Source organism: Pieris brassicae, chromosome 11, assembly GCF_905147105.1.
Source record: "Pieris brassicae chromosome 11, ilPieBrab1.1, whole genome shotgun sequence".
Lineage (NCBI taxonomy): Eukaryota > Metazoa > Arthropoda > Insecta > Lepidoptera > Pieridae > Pieris > Pieris brassicae.
The window spans coordinates 8,887,369-8,910,462 of NC_059675.1; the positions used below are offsets into that span (position 1 = coordinate 8,887,369).

At 29.6% G+C, this 23,094-nt stretch overlaps 1 protein-coding gene across 2 annotated transcripts in view; it reads right to left on the bottom strand.

Annotated features, from left to right (window-relative positions):
• The window catches only part of LOC123716440, a 112,669-nt gene that overhangs the window by 55,186 nt on the left and 34,389 nt on the right, over positions 1-23,094 (bottom strand). The window contains exon 1 of one of the 2 annotated variants that reach the window (XM_045672202.1): positions 19,911-20,107. The exons of the other annotated variant lie outside the window; for it this stretch is intronic. The gene's annotated coding sequence lies outside the window, so the exon portion shown is untranslated. Of the gene's footprint in view, positions 1-19,910; positions 20,108-23,094 lie in introns of those variants that run through there. 2 annotated transcript variants of the gene reach the window in all.

The window sequence follows — 23,094 nt, forward strand, 5'->3', positions numbered from 1 at the left end:
TTTTTATAACAGCCATCTGCAATTACAGTAAAGAGAACACGTGGAGTGATGTAATCGCCTTTTCTACGAGAAAATTACTCTTGCATGACATTTCAAAGTAATTTTTCTATCAGTGATCTCGACTTAGTAGTTTCTATAGATTTTATACAAGTTTCGTAATGTCTAATAAATGAATAGAGTAATTTTAATTTATATTATATAAGTTTTTATAAATTTGTTATCATAGCGTATATAGCTTTATAGTATTGGGAAATATAATATTATGTACAAATAAAAAGATGTGCGTCATGATACTAGTTGCATTTAATATATATTTCATTTAGGTAATTGGCAAAATACAATTATAATAAAAATTATTACTAATTTGCATATGCTATTACTATTTTGAAGATCATTTGAATTATGGAAATTATGGAGATCATAACAGACGATTTTACAACTGTTTCTTCTGGTTTATTCTATGTTTTTTAATTCTGGCGATAAAAATTTAGAAACCAGAGATAATAAAAAGGTGTACGTATAATTACCGTTAAATATTGTTAAGAGTTGATTACAACATTTTTAAATTCCTTTAAAATAACAAAGACATACATATTCTTTTAACTGTTTTCCAAGTCAAATAGCAACGTGCTTGAGATCCTAATTACACGGGTCCATTATATGTCTAACAAAAATCAGGTTTTAAGTTTTCAAAGCAATTTCATTCTTATATCTATGGAACAAAGTTTTAAGTTGTTTAAAAGTTTTGACCACTATGTGTTACGACATGGCTTACAGAAAAGCCGTTTAAAAATTGGACATGTTCCATTTTTAAGATGACACTTGTTGTAATTTGCAAGGGAAAATCTTCAACGTAGATTACGAAATTTTAAAGAGTTCAATGCCGATTTATATTGACATTTTCTATTTATTAGTGATATTCATATGACATACGAAATTTACATATGAGGTCACCGATTTCATTAATGTATTTCTATGTCATAAATCAATGATGATGTTATTAATAGGTTTTTTAAACCGGATCAAAAATACATGAATACGGAATTATTAAGTCATACATAGAAAACATTTATAAATTCTGCAAAAAAATATGTGAAACTTCTTTATCGCAATTGGAAAAAATTTACCGTCACATTTTCCTCTTTCTCGTCATTCTTTATCTTTTTCTTGTCCCTACCGCGGTTGATTTGAAGAGATTCAAAGCCATTAATAACAAAATATATAATAACGATAATAATGATAGTAATAAATCTATTTCAATTAATGAAATTCTGTAATAATCGTAGTAGTAATAAGGTATAATGAAATAATTGTATTATTTGTATTCATATTTATAACAGCCTTATCTAATGTAAATTTATTGAAGCAATTTCTGTAAAGTTGCATATAGTAGATCATGTTTAGAAAAATAAGGTCATAAAGAATTTTCACTTCTTACGTGTGTAGTACCCGCACACATTTTTTTACTGTTGTTGTATAGCTTGTTCTTCAGTAAAAATGTCAAGAAGGTTTAAATCTATTCGTACCAGTTCTAAGTTATTTTGATATGAATCAATTGCCTTTAGAGCAAATATAACAATGAGATTTCACTTTCGCTTTGCATAATGTGTGTATGAAAAGAATGAGCTGATTTAAATAAATCAACAGAATCAATACACTTGTAATAATTTGAATATTATTACAATACCTGTTGCTAACGGCAGCAGGTCTGTCTTCGAATACAAAGGACGCACCCATAGACAACTTACTGCATAAGTATATATGTCAAACAATGTCTAAATTTCAACATAGATATAACAATGATTTAATAATCTTTTATTTTATTTTGTTTTGCAATGTATTTGCAATCCTGTATATTACGGTGAAATAATATTTCAAATTGTATAGACGTTTTAAAAATTTAACTGTACTATATATGTATATTTAGTCGCCATTAACTGCTTAGTATGCAATCATACTCCAAATAGAATATATTTCCTTGAACTCTATACCTAATTATTAAATACATTCGTATTTGCAAAATTGCACCGTGACATTTTAATTTAATGATGTACTAAAATTAATTATTCAGATCTCTATTTAAATAAAGCTAATAATGTAAAAAACAGGAATTATTAACATTTATGTCACAAAACGATTTTATGCTTAAATAATTGGATATCGTTTCAGAGTTAATGAAACTTATCAAAAAATAATTATTAAAAAAATTATTGCCTTAATACATGACCGAGTAGAATATTCCATTTATTTTTAATTTAGAAATTATTAGCAAAAAAATGCGTAACGAAATCCATGTTTTCAAAAATTTACACGTAGGATGGTATATGAGTACGAACACTATTAATGTTGTATTGTTATAAAACGATTGTCTATTAGGGCAAAACAAAATCTATAAGTATGTAATGTAAGTGGTGGAAATGGCATTTTTTTAAATTGCTTAGATTACACAGACATTACTTAGATTAACAGGTCTGGCACTTTCGAAGAAAAGAAGATAGCAGTTAGACGACTATTGATAACCGTCGAGATGGTATCAACTTAGACCCTGGTCAGTTGTGCGAGATGAAATGACGGCACGTCCCAATGTCAAAAGCAACATGCAAGATTGCACCTACATATTAGAAACTTGTTTAGAAATACCATTGATTACAATCAAAACTCCTTTCTTTTACTTAAAACCGTTCTGCAGTTATACATAATGAATATAATGCAATTAATTAGTGTATATAAGGTTAAGGCATATTTTAAAATGGTATTGCCTTTTTTATAATTTACCTTAAATTTAAAACATCGTTACTTTGTTAATACAACAGATATCATCGCGAATATAAATTGCGGCAAAATTAAACTATAGAATTTCTTATTCGAGTAAATATTTTAAATGTTTAAAGCTAAGAATGCCAATGAAATAATAAAAATAAACTAACAATTTTGTCTTTAAAAATACTTTTTCTTATTTTCAAACCGGTATAGTAATAAAAGCTTTCAGTATGACCAAACTCATTATTATTTATTATTTTATTTTTCTAGTATAGTTCTCACATAAGTACACATTACGCTGTCTTGAATAATAATAATGTGATGTCAAGCTAATCCGCTACGTGGCACACATGTCCCATTAATCTGCCGTTAACATCTTTGCAAATAACTAATTTGAAATTCTTAACACATTCGGGGTTAAATTACTTAAAGCTACTGAAACTGTAAACGATAATAAACATTTTATTCTAAAATTATCTAAGCTTGCCAATGTAAAGCTGAGAATTCATTGACGCATATAAGAAATGTTAATATCAGTAGACCAAAGATAATATTAAAAAAATTATGTCATCATCATTAATATCTGCACGGCCCCTTATGGGCCTTAGCCTTCGCAAGTCTCCATAATCTTTTCCATACCAAGCCATCTCAATGTATCTTGTGATTCAAGCGTCCAATTTGCAAAACCTATTGTATCGCATATGGCTTAATATTTACAAAAAAATGTATGTTCAAAATATTTTTTTTTTCAATACATTTAAAACCTGAATGACAGATTTAAAGCTATCTAATGTAAATACATTATTTCTTGAGAGTTCAATCATTATAATGACATTTTTGTTTAACTAAATCATGACCTATGCGGTCATCATAGCCATTATTTTTAACAAGATTTTTACGGTAAATACTTTTTGCAATACGGTCTCTTTGACAACAACCGGTTTGTAAATCTTCCTGTCTGTAATGTTAGACAAAAACAGTCACTTGTAATCAAGATTTTATATTTTTACTTGGTAAAACCGTATAAATGATGCATATTTTTAAAGATTTAGTTATTTATTTACGCTGTAACGTAACTGAAGTACCTACTCTTATTTATTAAGGGATGAAAGAAACCCAAGTTTATCATCATCATTTTATCATTATCATTTTATTTCTTCTTAAATCCTATTCAATGGTCGAAATTGGGCATGGATTTTGTATTAATATTCAAAAATCGCACGTAGTGCAAAAGTGGTAGTATAAATAATTTAAAAATAAATCGTTAAAAATACAATTTAATGTCTTGAATGATTTTAGACTTCATACTTAATCTTAAAAAGGTATTAGACAAAAATGGTTAGTACCGTGTATGAGAATTTTTTACGAAGTCGTGAGAAAATTATAATTGTTTTTCCAAGGCTAGATAAAAATATCTTTGTTTATAGTTTAAGTTTAATTTTCATAATTAGAACACATTTAAGCGTGTATAAATCTACTAATAATTATAAAAAATGGTATTGTCTTTAGAAAGAATGTCAGAAATTTCACTATTAAAAATACACTGGTTTAATTTATTTTTTATATTTAAAACAGACGCATCACTTGAGTTAGTTATCACTATTTTAATCAAATATGTAAACATCGTTTAGATATATTAAATATAAATAGATAGATTTTATATACAAATAAAAACTGCGGCAGTGAGTTGTTTTAATCAAATTTTTTGTTTTACAAAATTGTTTAAAAAAACTGTGTACAGGATACAAAATTTTACAAATTATTGTTGTATTTCTACTATACTATATATTATACTATCTAATAATTGGCATAGAATAGGGTCTATAGTTTTTCAACAATAGAATAGCACTTATATTTGTTTAAAGCTTCGCCACCCAGAGGTTTAATTTAATGATAAGTAATTATTACGTAAGAGCTATTGAAAGAAGTAAGCCATTTTTACATAACCCGCAGCACAATGGGCGCTTTCACGAATTAAACACCCAAATTCGGTGTACATTAATTCTTAGTCTAATCCGATTACGCAATATAACAAAAATGTATCTTTATAAACGAGTATTACATAATATACTAACATCTTTTTAACTAGCTTAAAGCAGCAACTTTTTCTACGTAGGAAAAAATTGCTATTTTATATGTTTAATGGCATTGATTAAAGAGTATAAATAAATTTCATAATCTCTAATATCTAACATATAAATATCGTTCATATTAACATTAACCAAATTTTATAACTTTCATAAATTAATTAAATTAATATGAAATCATATATTTATTATTTAATTACGAAGGTCAATCATTAATTTCACATCGATAGCGGATGATTTGAAATATCTACAATGCGTTCATACAATTAATATAATTATATAATTAACCGCATAAGTATGGAAATTACCTAGATACTCGATAATACACTTAATTAGGGGTCGGAGCATTATAATTAACATTATAAAAACATCATAAAGTTTTCCTTCTTCGCCCTATATTTATGTACTATGTTTGAAATGATTTTTTCCACATTTAATATCTATACATCATTAACTCTTTAACTTCATAATAAAAAGGGTGTACCTAATATGTCATGATTATTATACAAAATTTAGTCGAAGAGAAAGTAATACATTATATGATTATCTAATTTTTATTTTAAAGCTTTCTCAACTCACCTTGGCGTAGATATTGACATCGCCCTTGATAGATTGGTTTTCCTCAACCTAAACAGCTTGTGGTTACGCAAATCCATTTTCACAAGTTATTAAGTGGAAAAGTACAAACTGTAAAATTCGATACAAATGTTCGTTATTTGAAATTCGTCAAGATGGCTTCACGAGAAATGCCCTCTCATTATCACTTAATGTTAATTAATAAACCTTAATGCAAATACGAAATATATATTATTAAATATATATATTAAACACTAACACAACCACCCACAAAACGTATACACTTTTAACTAACGAAGTAATTGGAGCAACGTCGCAATCTTATTAACATAAAAATTTCAATTTAGCCTTACACTCAGTCATTAGACGTAAAACATTGTTAAATTATTTGGTAATCTCGTTCCTGCAAATTACTTTTATCGCGTGAGGGAAAGAGAAATATATATTCAAGTTTGTATTGCCGAAATTTGTCTAGTAAAAGTGAATGGTGTAAAATGGTGGCGTTCACGTCAGCTTATTATCATTATTTATTCACTATGATATAATAATGTTTATATACTTTTTTATTATTTCTTGTTATCTAATATAAGTATCTATAGTATAGTATAAGTATAGTAATCTTTTTTTAAGTAAGTAATTTCCATTTTATAAAAATCCGTCTATACTTTACCAACCCCATATATTCATGTCTTCTAATAATAATTCAAACTATAGTAACCTAATGTTAGAATTAACAGAGTGTTGACCGTTAACATCATATGAGGTGTACATATCAATACATAATTCACACTTTCCGGAACTAACTGTTCAACAGTGTACACGTCGAATCTTAATTTATTTTGTCTTCATTATACACTTATGAGAATGCAAAATACCTGATACAAAAATTAATTAACTACTAGTATAAGTACAAGACAGCGTAATTTCGTCTCTTAACGATTAACATAAATGTTAGACTAATAAATTTGGATCATGACTAGCACGGATGAAGAAAAATTGCACTTAAGATTTAGACAAAGGATTTACCTAAATTGATTATATAGCCATCAATAATAATTACCATTTTAGACAATACAAAAACTAGACCTTCGCCGAATTCGTAATATCTGATTTTTGATTAGGTTTAATTATATTATTGGTTATCGATTTACAATAAATAACTCAAATATTTTTCATACAAATATAAGATAACGCGTGTAGTGTAAATTTTTAACTCCATACAGCTCTCCATAAACTATAAGAACAAAGAGTAATCTATGAACAAAATAAATATGCTTGCCATATCAGTCATATATTTTGGTTTCAATTTAAACAAGTAATTACTTTCTTAATCACCTATAAGATAACAATGTATGAAAGAGGCCTAAAAATGTGGTATATCTGGATTAAATACTACGATTATGGGATTAAAAAGAAACCTATCGTATTAAATCCCGATTCTTAAAATTCTCAATAAGAATTTTAACTCTAACTTTGATTTTCATTAGTAAGTGGGTGTAGTGTTTATTAAGTAAACAAACCCGATAGAGCCGTTAAATTTAATCGAGAGTGACAAGGGTCCATCGGCCCACTCGGTGGCATATTTAATTATTTGTAATCAGACAAAAGTAGGTGGATTGATCGTATCTTGCGCACGCGAGATTTTTTATCTTTCCAGAATCTTCGACCTACTTTTTATTTGGGCCTTTGATGGTGAGAAAAATATGTCCGAATTCGTGACTTAGAAGGTTTTTTGCGTCCTCAATGGCGAGAAATGATAAAAACTATAAATTTTCTCTGCTTTCAGTGCCAATTAGTGAAACTCATTTACGGACTCACTGTTTAAATTCAATAGTTTTTATCGTATTTATTAAAAATGTTACGAACACTGCTAGTTTTCATAATTTTAGTATCACTTTAAGGCTTATATATATTAATAATTATAGCTAACGTGTAAAGTAGCTATTAACTTTCAATTAACGTGTCTGTGTACATTACCACACAAATTTAAATACACAAAATTACAACGGGCATTTATCGTGATACAACTAGTACGTAAGGTAATCAAGGCACATGCAGTTTAAACACTTGCATAAGCACAAAGACAATCCATCCAATGCACTTGTCAGTAAGTAACTAAACTATTTCCAACATTATATCCCCAAGTGACCTATATTGCACAATTTTCTCAGGCACACATTAGCTCATCTATTGTAGTCACATTGTCATAGCGCGCATATTATGTTCCCGCAATAAATAGCTCAGCAACAACTCATAGGTGACACGACACTCATAATTTTCCTATTACTCAACGTGATATATTTTTATATGAATTGTTCATTTAAGGAGTTTATTGCCGCTTTTGGGTTTGGATTAAGTTCCATCACGAGTAATATATTTTCCTCAATAAAAATAATTCGTGAAATGTTATACATTCATACAGACAATTAACTAAAATGGATGATTGGCGGAGGACTAAATTTACTATCGAATTAATTCGCTTAAATTTTCTTATATTCTGATAATACTTTAAAATCAATATTTTTAAGGCTCTTAATATAAAATGCAAGTTAATCTAACAATGACTATCACTACTGAGCATTCAGATCCAATCACTCAAATCACTTTATGTAACGTCCATTCTGAAATAAAAAAAACGACAACATTCGCTGCCATTATCATGTCGTCTATTCAAAAGAACCCTTTTAAATCTCAGCTTCACGTGGGCAGATAAAGGTACTAAGTACTTGACGCGTGCTGGACACACGCTACTCAAGATCAAGATCTCCGCTCGCAATAATGTCATTACGCTTGCAAATAATGTATGGAAGCTATCGTGTTTAAGCTTTTAATCAGTGATCCTGCCCCACGCATATTTCGTGGGCTGAATAAAATTGTATATACATTTAAAGGCGATGGACTGGCGCTTGTTTTATGATTTTGACAATATGTTTGAGTGTTAAATCTAACAAAATACGTAAGCTATTTAGGAAGAGCTTAAGCTGTTGTATCATTTGGAAGTCTATCGTTTCATAAATGAGCGCTTTTAAGGCAGTTTTTGCCGCGCACCACCTCTATATGGATCCTGCTGCCCACTGAAGTATTTCCGAAAGAATTCGACTTACGGTCCTTCAAGAAAAGAGCGTACCAATTCAAGTCCTCTATCACGGGTCGGTATCACTTAACATCATATGAGCCTCCTGCGCGTTTGCGATTCAAAACCCTGAACCCTGAAGCAGAATGCCAAAGACATGTGTAAGGCACGGAGGGCCAAGCTCTTACTTTAATATAGAAACATGATTAAGGAAATAGATATAAGAATGTATCAGCCCCATTCTAAGTGAATGTACAATCTTGAAAACAGTGAAAACGTAAGTAGTCATATGAAATTTTTTTTAAACTTACAAAATAGTACAGTATTATTTTTATTACCTATATAACTCCTTAAGTCTTATCAATTTCATTAATATTAGTAAATCACTTCCTTGCCTGACCTATGAACTTATTTAAAATTATAATAAATTAATAACAGGTATTTTAAAAAAAATGTCAACTGACATAATGCAACATAAACACACATATAAAGCTATTAATTAGTTACACAATGACGCTATACCAAAGAGAATATTCTAGAATATCCTGTTCTTAGTTATTAGAACAAAATGTCAATTTCACTTGATTAGTATGCGATGAAGAATGTATGTGTTTATGCTGTTCACGTCACGCGATGAGGCTACGTCATATTTTGCACGTAACTATGTAGTTTTTTACTAGTAACTAATTCAAAAAAATTATACGGCCAAGAAATGTTTTCGGTATACATATTATAAATTAAATTCGTTTCGTGTGTGTATATAGAAGCGACACACATAAAACCTACCGAGTTTTTTAACCATTCTTCTCCACACGAAACTACTTTTTGGAATGGGCAATGAGAATCATCTTTATATTTTTTTTAACGTTCAAAAGTGCCGTTTTAGGTCTAATTGGAATAAATGATTTGACTTTGAACGAATGGATTTTTGTATGCTTTACATACGAGTACACGCGATAAATACGTTTCAATTTAATGTAGTACTCAAATATCTAAAACAATAATAAATATCAACAGTATTGAGCTTCTAATAAAACGAAAGTTTTTTCTCATAATATTTGTCTTGTAAGCCTATGCATTCAATTTGATTTCCCGTCTATACACATAATATTGACCGTTCGAGGAACTTACACTTTACCGATACCGACAGTTGAAATTCAATATGCATAGATTGCATTCGGTTAGGCAGGAAACCGGCTACAGGTTATTCAACTAACTTGTGTATTCTATGACAGAGTCATAACAAAGATTTCAAACGTTCAGGAGCCTTAGTACATAATTTAATTTCATAATGTAAATTGTGTCAATTGACGTACAATATTACGTTCGCGTGGTGGATTTCGAGCGCAATTTAAAATTAAATTTGTCCTCCCTCCTCCGGTGGGTTTTGAAGACCGACGGACCTCCATTACATGGCTATATTTATATTTGGGACAGTTAGCTTTGTAAGCGTCCAAAATTTATTATTGCGCTACAGTAATTCATCTTTCGGTTAAAAGCTTGCACTGGAGCGACCCTTGAGGCCCTAAAGATACAAGAAGTAATTTTTTACTTTTGTCATGTCACATTTGAAGTAATAGAGAACCAAACCTCGTTTGCTCGCAGAAAACACGACCATTGGCTATTTTTCTTTACGTACCTGTAATAAATAAAGACATTTTATAAATGACAAAAAAACCCTTAAACTAAATAATTCAAAGTTAATATTTCTTTTCGCTTTATAATATGTATATATTAAAGTAATTACAAATAGCAGGCATTTATGATATTATCCACTCATTACGATTTCTTAAACGATTGAATATTTATCAATGACACTGTCAATCATTGTCAAGCGAGTCTGTTGTACAAACTATTTAAAAGAACATTCATAATGACTTTTGAAATTTGTATGGGTCAATTTTGTGGTTACAAGATAAGAAGCGCGTATATTTAATTTGTTAACAACGAAACATTAATTTGATCTTGTGAAATCTAAGTTGCATTTAAACAAAATAAAGTGTGTATAAGCATTCTGCTTAACCTTTGACATGGTACTTAAAGCTGTGTGTGGAGTCAAGCATAAATTTTCCATCTAGAATAGCTGAACTTGTACATTTGGAAAATATTATATCGTTTTATTAAATATAACTATATCCTGTACACATGTATCAGAAATGAGTTTGAAAAACTTAACACTTAAGTTTTTGTATCAGCAGATAGCATTTATTATGACAGTTAATAAGTGAAGCATTTATTATCTTTGTGATTTTGGCTTTATGACATTAAAAAATGGATCATAGTAATTTTAAGCTATATTTTGAAACTATTTATAAACACATACAATAATATATAAAAATAGAATTGTCTATTCTTATTTCAAATGGACACATTGTTCAACTTGAGTTCCGGCCCAATGATTTCCGCAGTCCAAGCTATTCATTCCTTTTAAATCGAAACACAGTTAATAATTACAATTTCTCGACTGTCACTTGTCACGCACTAGAAATGGCATGAAAGTCTTTTAACAACTACCTTTTCTTGACAACAATAAAATATTGATATACACGAGCTCTAAATATTAACAGCAAAACTTATCATCGGGAAATGGATTTTATATGTCTATCCAACAATTATTAAAATTACTAACTTTTATACTGCATAAATAATAGTTAAATACAAACGCGAACACTCGGTCTAGTAACTGCTATATCTTAAGATAAAGTAATTCCTCATAGGTCACAATAGTGTCAAATTTGACGTTGACAGTTTGTAAATTCCTTTCAACGTTTTCCAGTTACTGATCCGTAGCCCGTTGATCTACCATTTATTAATCGGCTTTACCATCGACAAAGACGGAGATCAACCGTAGTACCGTAGTCACTTGTCTTCGTTGCATCACCGCGTTGAGTAATGATGTTATAACAGGATTGATATTATGTATTTATAATGTATTTCATGTTTCGTCTGCGGCTGTTACGTTTGGATAGATTTATTTATCCATCATAAGTAATTTGTTACACTGCATGCATTGAAAAATGCATTTAATTTATCACTATTATTATTCATTTTGTTGTATTTAATTGAACTAGTGGTACATTGAAAATGGCGCAGAATATTTGTTTTAATTGTACTTAAGATATGTATAAAATAATCATCATAGACAACACGGTAACTATTAAAGTTGTGTTTAAAATGTTAAAAACCAATAACCAGTATTCACTTTTTAATCATTAAAAAGTTGATTTCCTAACTAAAACTTTCTTTAACGCAAAAAATTTCGTCACCAAGACCACAGTGAGAATGTTCCAAAAAGATGGAGAAACTAAGTGTTGTCGTGACATTTCGTGATACTTTTGTAACTTGTCGGATTATGGTTCGCTGTTTTGAAATCTTGCGCACTTTGACGTTTGATATTGAATTTAACACGTCCTACATGTAAACGTATCAAATTTGGTTCCATGCAAGTCTCATAACGTACATTGTAACTTTTGCTTAGAACATTATTTGCCTTGCTGTCAGCCTAGTGGTGCGACCATACCGCCTTGCTTTCCATATTTGTTTTTGTATTGGTAAATACCATAATCCCGTTAACACTTAGATATATTTGTTTGGACTGGTACTAAAATCATTTTCATGGCTCGCTTAATCGCCAAAATTCTGCACAGATTTTTTGAACTTTGTGCGCATATTAAACGTCTTACGATACATTGTATGGATACAGCCTAAAATTTGATAACATTCTTTCATATCATTTGCTGTAATTATAGTCCTAGTACTCATTATAGTTCTAGTCTTGACAATGGTTTTCAATATAATCACGTGTACCAAGTGAGTCCTCGGTACCGTGATCACAATAACGAACGCGAATCCAACATTTCTCTTGACTTTCCAAGTTGAATAACCGCATTCATTCTATGACAGCGTGAAGTATGTAGAAACAGATATTTTGTAATTTCAGTAAATAATTCCAAGATATTAACTCATTTTTTCAAAAGCCCTATCTATTCTGGTAAGCAGATTGAGTGGTTTTAATCCATTTTTTTATAATATGCAATTTATTTTAACGTCAAATAGACGTTAAAATAAATTGCACATTTAATTCCATATTTCCACACAAGAAATATCATAGATTATGAATCTAATTACCAATATATTCCGAAATATATACAGAATGATCAACTATCAATCTTGACAAAGTAGGCTAAACAAGGAAACTATTGATGAAACGAGAAAATTCTTTACGTTCACATGCGATTTGCTTTATCTCTTTAAATCAAGTTACTATAATGTTGTTGAAAATTACTGTACATTCTTAGATTTTGACTTTGTATAAAATTTTAGCCATATTAATAACAACAATTGAAATAAATTTAAACGATATATAACTTTAAATTAATAATTTCAATATATAATAAAAATAATAATAAGCTTTATTCATAACAAACTCTAAATGAAATAATATAATTTTCACAATTTAAATACACAAATTATAAATTACTAACTTGTCTATTGCCACAAAGCGACCCTGTGGTCTAGAATCTAGACGGGAGAAAGTCTAGCTTTTATCTAATTGCCCTGCAATTTATGGCTTTTCACCCATTACTTGACTCGTTTGTAAAATTTTAAATGTCTATGTGATGAAAGTTTCTTTAAGTAGATAACTCTTCTTGTAAAATTTAAATGACATTAGTAAATATTTTAAGACAATCGATAAACATGCACATTTTACACTAATATAAGGAATTTCTGCTCTCAATTTTTTCATAGATAAACGTCGAAAAATATACACATATATAAATGTTGGTTACTTATGGTTTATTTGTGAACGATAGTGATTGAAGATTGAGATGGAAAGTGCTCCTAAGTTTCACACACACAGCGATGGATAACCTACTTTCCGTACGCAATCCCTTGGCTATGCAAGAATGCAAACGCTGTGTCTGCAAATGTATGATCGGATTTAACCCCTACATTTTTCAAAAATAAATAAATCTAGATAATCTAATCTACTCACTTTTAATCGTATTATATCTTTAGAAAAAAAGAATATTTTGAATGTTGCTTTAATTTGATTATTTACAAGGTTAAGTGAGAATTCTAACGCTAGGATAAGCAAATCCAAATCCAATGAATTTAAATTTATAATTCGCATCTCAAACAGCTTGTGGGTTGTTAAGGTCGACTGGTTTTACCCAAAGAGACAAGTTTCCGAAATGTCATTCGATAGTAAACATATGTGCCTTGTCGTACCACTTGGCAACATATACTTTTAATTAATACAAAATATTGTATATATTTCTATTAATAAAACAAAGCTTTTTGATAAGTAATGGGTTTTTTTTTATTTCGACATAATGGAAATTGTACTAATTAAAATAAAATGTAACTATCGGTTATATTGTTGACTTATAAATATGATACTTATCTATATATATATAAAATTCTCGTGTCACAGTTTTCGTTGCCATACTCCTCCGAAACGGCTTGACCGATTTTGATGAAATTTTTTGTGCTTATCCGGTATCTATGAGAATCGGCCAACATCTATTTTTCATCCCCCTAAATGTTAGGGGTAGTCCACCCCTAAATTTATTATTTTATTTTTTAGAAAAAAATTTTAATATCTATTTTTTTATGATACAACATATAAAAATACATACAACCCCTCTACGATCAACCCCTATTTTTAATTATAGTAGAAATTTTTATTGAACTTTAAAAATGTTTCCTATATAAATAATATATATGGCAAGACGACGTTTGCCGGGTCAGCTAGTAATATATAATTAATATTATAAAAGTTATTGTTTATAATAATATTGGTCCGATTAGTATGACCTGTCTAATTTTTTGATATCTAATTTTTAGTAAGACATATATGTGTATGCATATTTGCTTTATTAGTAAACTTCAAAACTAATCCATTAAAGTACTCATAAATAGACTAAACACACAAGTTAGTGTCACGGGAATTTAACGTAATTAAATATTTTACAACCAGACCTTACCTTATGTGGCATTGAATTGTGACAATTAATAAAGTGTGATTTCGCGAAGTCTTGTATTTGATTTATGGAGAAACAATACTGCAAGTTTAAACTTTCTTTTAGAGGCAAGTGAGCGTAATGCGTTCGGTCGCCTTTTGTGTCTTAAACATGGGGTTATTACAAAGCTGCACCGTATGGTTAGTATTAATTGCGCTCCAAAGATAACCAATCTGGGCACAGCCTATGACCCAAAGCTAACTAACCGCTAAGCTAACGCTGATACGTAAAAATACTAAGTGATTTGTCTGTTCCCTCACCCATTTCGGGAGTAAAATATGTATGAGTCTCGACAGCTTAATTAACAGAAAAGTAATCCTCTTATATGACATACTTATCTGCATATTTATTTAGAAATTACGCCTGAGGCGAAGAAAGAATATCCAATTTAGTTCACATATACTTTCTAACTAATATTGCGATGACTAACCATACCTTTTTGTCTAACTTATTAATTAATACAGAACCCTATTCAAAAGCAGCAACGTGCTGTTTTGAATGACAACTTCTCTGATCAGTATCTAATTATAAATGTTATTGCTGTTCAATTGCTTCACACGGGTTTTATTGCATTCAATATAAGTGTAACTTTTTGAAAAGACATAGCAATTTGAAAATAAAAATAAGGTATAAATAAAAAATACAATTGTCTCTAAACAATTTTTGTTTTATTGCTTACCCTAGCCATTTATTAATTTAAAAGAAGATGAATTGAAGATGTGTCTATTTTAAAGTAGCGCTATGTGCCTGACACACGTTCATTGAGGTCTAAGATAGTATTTAAAGCGTATGTAGATAAATAAATACAATTGGAAGGGATTTCAATACCCGATGTCAGTGTTGAGGCTAATAATTGTTTTATATTAATATTAGGTAAATACAGTCACAGTCTAATAAAACGTTAATTCAAGGTAAAGGTAATCTCTTTTATTACTACATTACTTCTTAATGTTTCTAATTTTCTACTAATGTATTAAAAATAAATTGATTTCCTGTATTTCGATACCAAGGCTATTGGTATTATTTTAATTAAAAATAAATATGCCCTCCGGCACGATATTATTGAGAAGTTAAAATAGATCAACATTTGTGTTCAGATAATATTCAATTGTGGAAGAAATATTTTTTGAAATAAATATATGGCAATGATGTATATACTTAGTCACTTGTCTATGTAGAGAAAGCAAAGGTATTAAATCGTTGTTCAAATATTATCATTTCTACGCAAGAAGGCTAAATTTAATCTTTATTATTATTATATATTATATATGAGCAGTGTTGGCTTCAATTTGCGACTCTCATTCCTGAGGTCCTAATTATTTCAAATTCCCACACATATTTTACATACTTCAATTAAAATTTGATTTAGTTAGAGACAAAAACAAACTAAAAACAGTTTTTTATTATCTTTTTTAGAGATATTTATACAAGTAAACGACCTTTCAATGTAAACCAGATTAAACGATCTATTGCAGGATGTCGTGATTACTTCACAGCGATATAATTTTTTTATTTATAATTACCTGAAATCATGTATTGAGTAGTAGTGAAACAAAAATGCGGACAGCTTGTGGTAATTACCAAGTAAATACCTTTTTATCTAATATATTTATTTTCGTAAAAGATTTTGTAATTTAAAAAAATAATAATGAAGCATGATAGATCCGGTTCAGTGTCAGATTTGAAGATTCCACGACTAAAATTAATATACATCACCGAAGTCATTATGTTTTCAAAGTTGATTATTAGCATATATCACCTTTATATCTTGAATCATATTAAAAATTGTGAATTTAATTAAAAAGGTCAAACTATCTTATTATTCTTAGCATGAGCAAATCTTAAATTTTATTTTTAATAATAATAGTAATAGTCAAATTATATTTGAGACTTCCGCTTCCACGCAGAAAGAGTCCTAATGAGTTTATTATATTAGTGTTTATTATGATAATATTAAGTGATATACCGTGGAATTAGAACAGGAATTTTTCGATAGTTTCTTCAAGAATATATTGCAATAGATTACTCGAATTCCTCCTCCTGTGTGGCGCTCATTTATTTAATTTTAATTATTCTTAAATATTGTTATTATCATAAACATTAGGACATACGTAGCGCTATCAATGTTGTCAAAAATGGCATATGATTATTATTTCCGAGATAAATCTTTATACCAAAACATACAAATAATTTAAATACTTAGTTATACTAACTCTAGCTGAGTTAGAGAAACAATATAACGTAAAATAATCTGTGGTGTTGATTTTCCTCAGTGTCGTAACAGACGTGTTGTAACTTTAGCAACTGGTCCCACACCCAGCGAATGCTTTATCTCAACTGTATACATTAATATAGATTTATAAATTTATAAAAATATAAACTGTACGTGTAGTAAGCACATACATTACTAAATCTAAAGATAATAATTTTTTCCTTGTGAAAATATATCTTTGTATTACAAATGTTAACTGTAATGCTCTATGCGTGTACTTCATGATATAAAATTGAAAGTACCGGATACGTATATGTACACGGTAATCAATCTTATTTATGCAGGCATAATGCATGTTTTTGCATATAACAGACACAAACGCTTCTCAAATCCTTTATTAGATAATAGTTAAAGTACTGAAATGATTCTCTTCCGACGACCTTAATACTTACTCGGAAACGTATAAATGAGAATGTATCAATTATTTAGTGTATTTGATGATTCGTTTATCTTTTAATATATTTTAGCCAAGTTTCATATATGGAAAAGTTTATTCATACAAATTGAGAAATATAAAAATCCCGCCGTGCAAAGCAGGTATTTACATTTTGTTTATAATTAAATAATCAGACTGAAAGTAAATACATAGATTAATGATCTTTAAATGATTGTATAGATGACTTATAAAGAATGGGAAGGAAAACAATAAAAATCGGAAACTACCGCTTTAATCAAGAAAAAACTTGCCGATAAAAGTTTTGTGTAAGGGCTAATGGCAATTCGCATCTCATACATCAGAGGAGCGTAAATCATCAAATCTTGTATTTGTAAGATTGTTTTAAATCGTAATACCTACGCACCTAAAATAAATAGTGTCTATAGAGGTACGATTACCGGGACTATTAGCTTTCTTTTGTTAAACTTTTATATGCGATTTAAAACCTAAATACATTGATATAAAGACATTTGATCCATGTTTTAAATGTGTTGAAATTTTATTGATGGATACTTATCGTGGGACTTTCGTTTCGCTAACTGAATCATTATGGCTTTTGTTGAATTTAAATAGCGTTGTCGTGAGACTATTTATATTCAATACATTGTACAACGTACAATAAGCACACCCAAATTATAATATTTAGTTGGATATGTTTTATTTTTTTACTATTTGGCATTGCAAAATAACTATTAATAATAGAAACAATTTAAATTGCAAAACAACGTTTGATAGTTCATCTTATTGCAATATTCTAGGATTATTAAATATTTTTATTGAACAATACTTTTCGATAAATTAATTAAGTAAAATTATATTAAGCCAAATGCCAAATGTAAGCCAAGTTCAAGTGCACAGGCGCTGATTAATAATTTAAGTTGGCGCCTGGTAGACAGTACCAGGGACCCCATGGACCCCGAGGAAAGAGCTGCTGCTTTCCTCGGTCAACGAACAAGTATCGCAATACAGCCAGGAAAAAACAAACTTTTAAAATTTGATTAACATTCTATTTATCAATTTTTATTATTATTATTACTATGTAGGTTAAAAATATTGTAAATAATTTATTCATATTTGTGTATGAATAAATTATATTTATATATATATATATATATATATATATAATAAGTGATAATGTAAATAGAGTGTTGGTCTAATTCAGCGTGCGACTCTCATCCCTCAGGTCGTAAGTTCGATCCCCGGCTATATACCAATGGACTTTCTTTCTATGTGCTCTAACGGTGAAGGAAAACATCGCAAGGAAACCAGCTTGCCTTAGACCCAAAAAGTCGACGGCGTGCGTTAGGCACCTACTTGTCTTATCACCTACTTGCGCAATAGATTAACAAATGATCATGAAACAGATACAGAAATCTGAGGCCCAAACCTAAAAAGGTTGTAGCGCCATTGATTTATTTTATTTTTTATGAATTCAATTATATTTTAACATACAACATTTAAACCTTCACTTGTTCCTTCAACTTTAAGATAAAATCTTGCTTGAAAAGTTGTTTGACCTACATAAAGGTGTCCAATTGAGTTAAAATATTGTATATAAAGTGTAAGTAATTTTGATGACAGAGCATTATCAGCTACCATTATTTAATGCGGGCTAAGGTTAACTGTAACGCAATTCTAAGAAAAGGTACAAAGAATCATTAATATCCTTTGAAATATCAACGTCATTTAAGATATTATTTATATATATATAAAGAAGTTACATTACGCGCGCATTTATGCAGCCTATACTAAGCATCTGAAGTAGTTTTAGTTTACATTTGTATCGTATATCTTCTATAATAAGCGAATATTTGAGGCCTTTGAGGTTGTATATGTATAGCAATAACTTAACGCTTTTATGACTCTAATATAATTTATTCAAATTATACAAAGATTATATTAACATATCACCAATAAATATGCGCGTCGGTCACAAGGCAATATTACGAAACCTAATGGGCATATATTACAAAAATGCGAATTTTTCTGATTATATCATAGTAGATGGTAAAATTGTTGTTTGTGGCGTCAATTTTAAAATTATACACAAAAATATAAATTTATGTTTTAAATTAATTACTCTACAATTAATATATAACAAAATATTATCAAAAAATAACGAGAAAACGAAGTAATTAATATATTTTACTAAATAACCATAATAAATAGAATAGAGAAGAAATAACATAAATAATTTATATGTATTAGAATTTACGAAAACGATTCAAAAAATTATTGCATAACAAAATTGTATGTGGTTTTGTCCTAATATTGTAAATGGGATTTTTATTTTAACGAATCATTATATCATCTGAAAAAAAAAAGAAGTTAAAAAATTATTATACGTAACTGCAAATCCACAGAACAATAAAAAAATGTTCGGAAATGAGTGAAGTAACTACATTGAAAAGACTTCAACGCGTTCGCGCGTTGATGTCTTATTAATGCGCGAATGACAATGGTTTCCGCCATTACCACAAAACGTAATAATTAAACTCATAATTAAACCAAAAACCATTAGTAACATTCCTCACATCTGTTAATTAACATGCAATTTGTTTGTTTTAAACTTTTTCAAATTCAGTTCCTTGCTTTATACGTAACGAATTTTCAATTCCTTATTTTTTATAACAAGACTTCCGCATCGGGACGCAAATTGTATAATCATTAAAACACTCACCGTTTGCAAAAACTCTTTGGAAGGTGAAAGTGATGGGTGAAGCTATTTGCAAACGTCACTGGCACATAACACAATCACAGATTTGAAAAATAAAAACTCACAGAGGTGTTCTATTTTTAAATATTAAGGGTTGTTCGGGGTGTACGCGGCAGTACAGTGCGCGATACAGCGGCGGGCGGGCGCACGGAACGACTGGCGGCAAGAGACTGCGCACTCCCACCATTCACGACCGAATTCGAAATACTAATCACCTTGCTATCGACGGTGATTGAATCACAAGAGATGAGATGTAGCGAAATCAAACCTGAATTGACTAAAAAAGCTTTTTATTTCTTCTTCTCTGATCTTTTTTCTTTTAATTCTTAAACCTAAACTTTATAGCCTTCTAAAAAATTTAATTAAGTTAAGTGATTTTAGACAAATATACAACAATTTAAAATAAGAGAATTACGGTATTTGTATATAAACATACATCAATCTAAAGTAATTTCCATTTTAAAATGCTTTATAAATAAGTTCACGTACTGTGTAATTGTAAATAGATTTTGTCACTCAATTCAAGCGCTTATTGTTTAGACCACAAGAAAATTGGGTATGTCACGGATCTTAATGACGTCTGTCATTTCTCCCACACCTTAAGGTCACAAAAACGACCCAACTATTTAGTAGTGACTCCGATGCCTCATACCTTATTTCGGAGTTGTTCCGGAATGAGATCCTTGGAACAAAAGGTCATTACTATCATGATTTTATTGGAATTCAAAATCAAGAACTGCTTTTTTTAGATCTCTTTGTATAGAGCTGAAATGAGTGGTAAAAAATGTTTACCTTACGTTTAAATAGTCATTTACTTTTTATGATGAATTCGTGCAACACGTTCTGAAGGAAAATATAATTATGTACTTCCCTTATATTCTTGAAACAGAATATTTTTATGTAGTATTGTGCTATTTATAGGAACGGGAAAAACGGGCAGTGGTTAACGTCAGATTTCGCTGTCCATAGGCACTCACGCTGTCTTGCCGGTCTTTATTTGTATGTTAATTTATGATTATATGTTTACAAAAATGTGTGGGAGAAAATTATATTGATATTAGTTCTACCACCCACCAGGTTGCGGTAATACAAAATAATTACCTTTAATATCTGGACTGAAAATATATTTTGTTTTAAAAAAAAATTGCTATAAATTTCTAAGAATTCAACTTGAATCGTATATGAAATTAATGTTTAACTTGTATACACCATAAAAAAATTACAAAGATATTCTATTAAGAACGGTATTAGAACTAAATTATAAATAAGGCATTAATCATAGCATCGTGTGTTTCTTAGCAGACATCGAAACCGCGACCCTGGACGTCCCACGTCTCCAATAGCAATTAGAGACAAGACAATATACTGGATATTTGCACCAGCGTCGTGTCAAACTACAGCAAGAATTATTATAGGATAGCTATACACGTTGCAACATCACCATACTGAGAAACTTTAGAGATTTTCAATTAGTCAATATAACTTCTAAAATAAAAAAATATTTAGGAAAAAAATTAAATTATTATAAAAGATACACTTCTATACAGTTTGGTAATAAATACAATTTTAAGGTTTGTTAACACTTACACAGCTAGGCGTCATTTTACATTAACGCACCTAATGATAGGTGTCATTAGATGCCCAAGTCTTTGAATGTGTTTAAAGATGAAACGGCGAAAATTAAAAAAAAAACATTAATGCTTAGTAGATACCAGTTCTAACTGGTAAGAAGGGTAACTGCTACTAATTTTTTTGTATCCTTTTAGCTCAAAAAAGCAGCAAAACATCTGTTACTTTAATATCTCAAAAGTAGTAAATACTGGGACACATAGAACACACTTCTTTGAGCTGTATAATAAGGACTTCAACTTTTACGTAATTTTAGGAAAGAAAATCTTATAAAGACTCAAAATTTCTTAAAACCAAATTGTCCTTACCTTGAGTAGACTTCCAATTGAATCATAGTTTCGTATATCAGCAGCCTTTTGCCATATGATCGTGTCAACATTTGGCATTGGCCTACATGTAACCAATTCAATATTCGATTACAACAGAGGTGACGAATATCACTTGAGTGTAATTAACGTGTCTAAATAACGCCCCTAAACATAAAAGTTCATGTTTAATCACGACGTAAAATACGAGACAACACGTCCATCATTTCTAATTTTATAAGTCATGTATACGTGTTAAACGTCAAACGAGTGGAGTTACAGCCTAGGTCTTGGCCTCAGATATTTATATCTTTTTTCATCATTTATTTTTCTTAAAAACCAAGTAGGTGATGAGGCTTCTGTGCTTGACGGTCGTCAACGGCTCTTAGATATAAAGCATACTGGTTTCTTCACGATGTTGGCCATCCAAAATTCATTTGTATGATGTAGAAAGATCTCAGAAAGACGCACTTTCGCGTTATATACAGAGCGTCCCAAGACTATGGGACATCAAGGGAAAGTACCTTTAATATCGCAGTTAGGATATTTTGCTGAAATAAGATTTTATTTTATTTTGAAAAGTAAGTATGACTGCATTTAAAGAATATCTAAAAATTTGTTGTCTCGTCGGATATCTACAATATTTAAGGTTCTTTCCCTTGATGTCCCATAGTTGAGGAACACCCTGTATGGTATATTTGGCGTAAAATACAATTTACAAAACTAGACATAACATAATGGAATATATTCCATAATCCAAATTCCCTTTAAATTGTAATATTTATAAATTAAAAATATATTCTTATTTATAATTTTTACTATATTTTTTGTTAATATAAAAAATTGTAACGAGTCTTGGTGGTTTATGTTTTATTTAACATTAGACTACATTTATATAAATATGAGTTACTGATTATGTCACGTCATGTATCCTTGTACTTTGGGCAATACCAGAAAACACGAGATACCGCGATGTGTCATCATAAAGAATGTATCAAAATAGGTAACAGTTCATATTTTCAATAACTTAATTGACCTTGGTGTGGTGTGGTTAGGGGAATGTCTTAATTATCACTAGTGACTAATTCATTTATAAAATATTCATGAAATAAGAATTTTGTGTATTCCACACATCTAAACTAAAAATCTAACAAATTTTGACAATTTTGCATACTATATACTTGATTCTGTTTGCTGTTTTATACGAACTACAT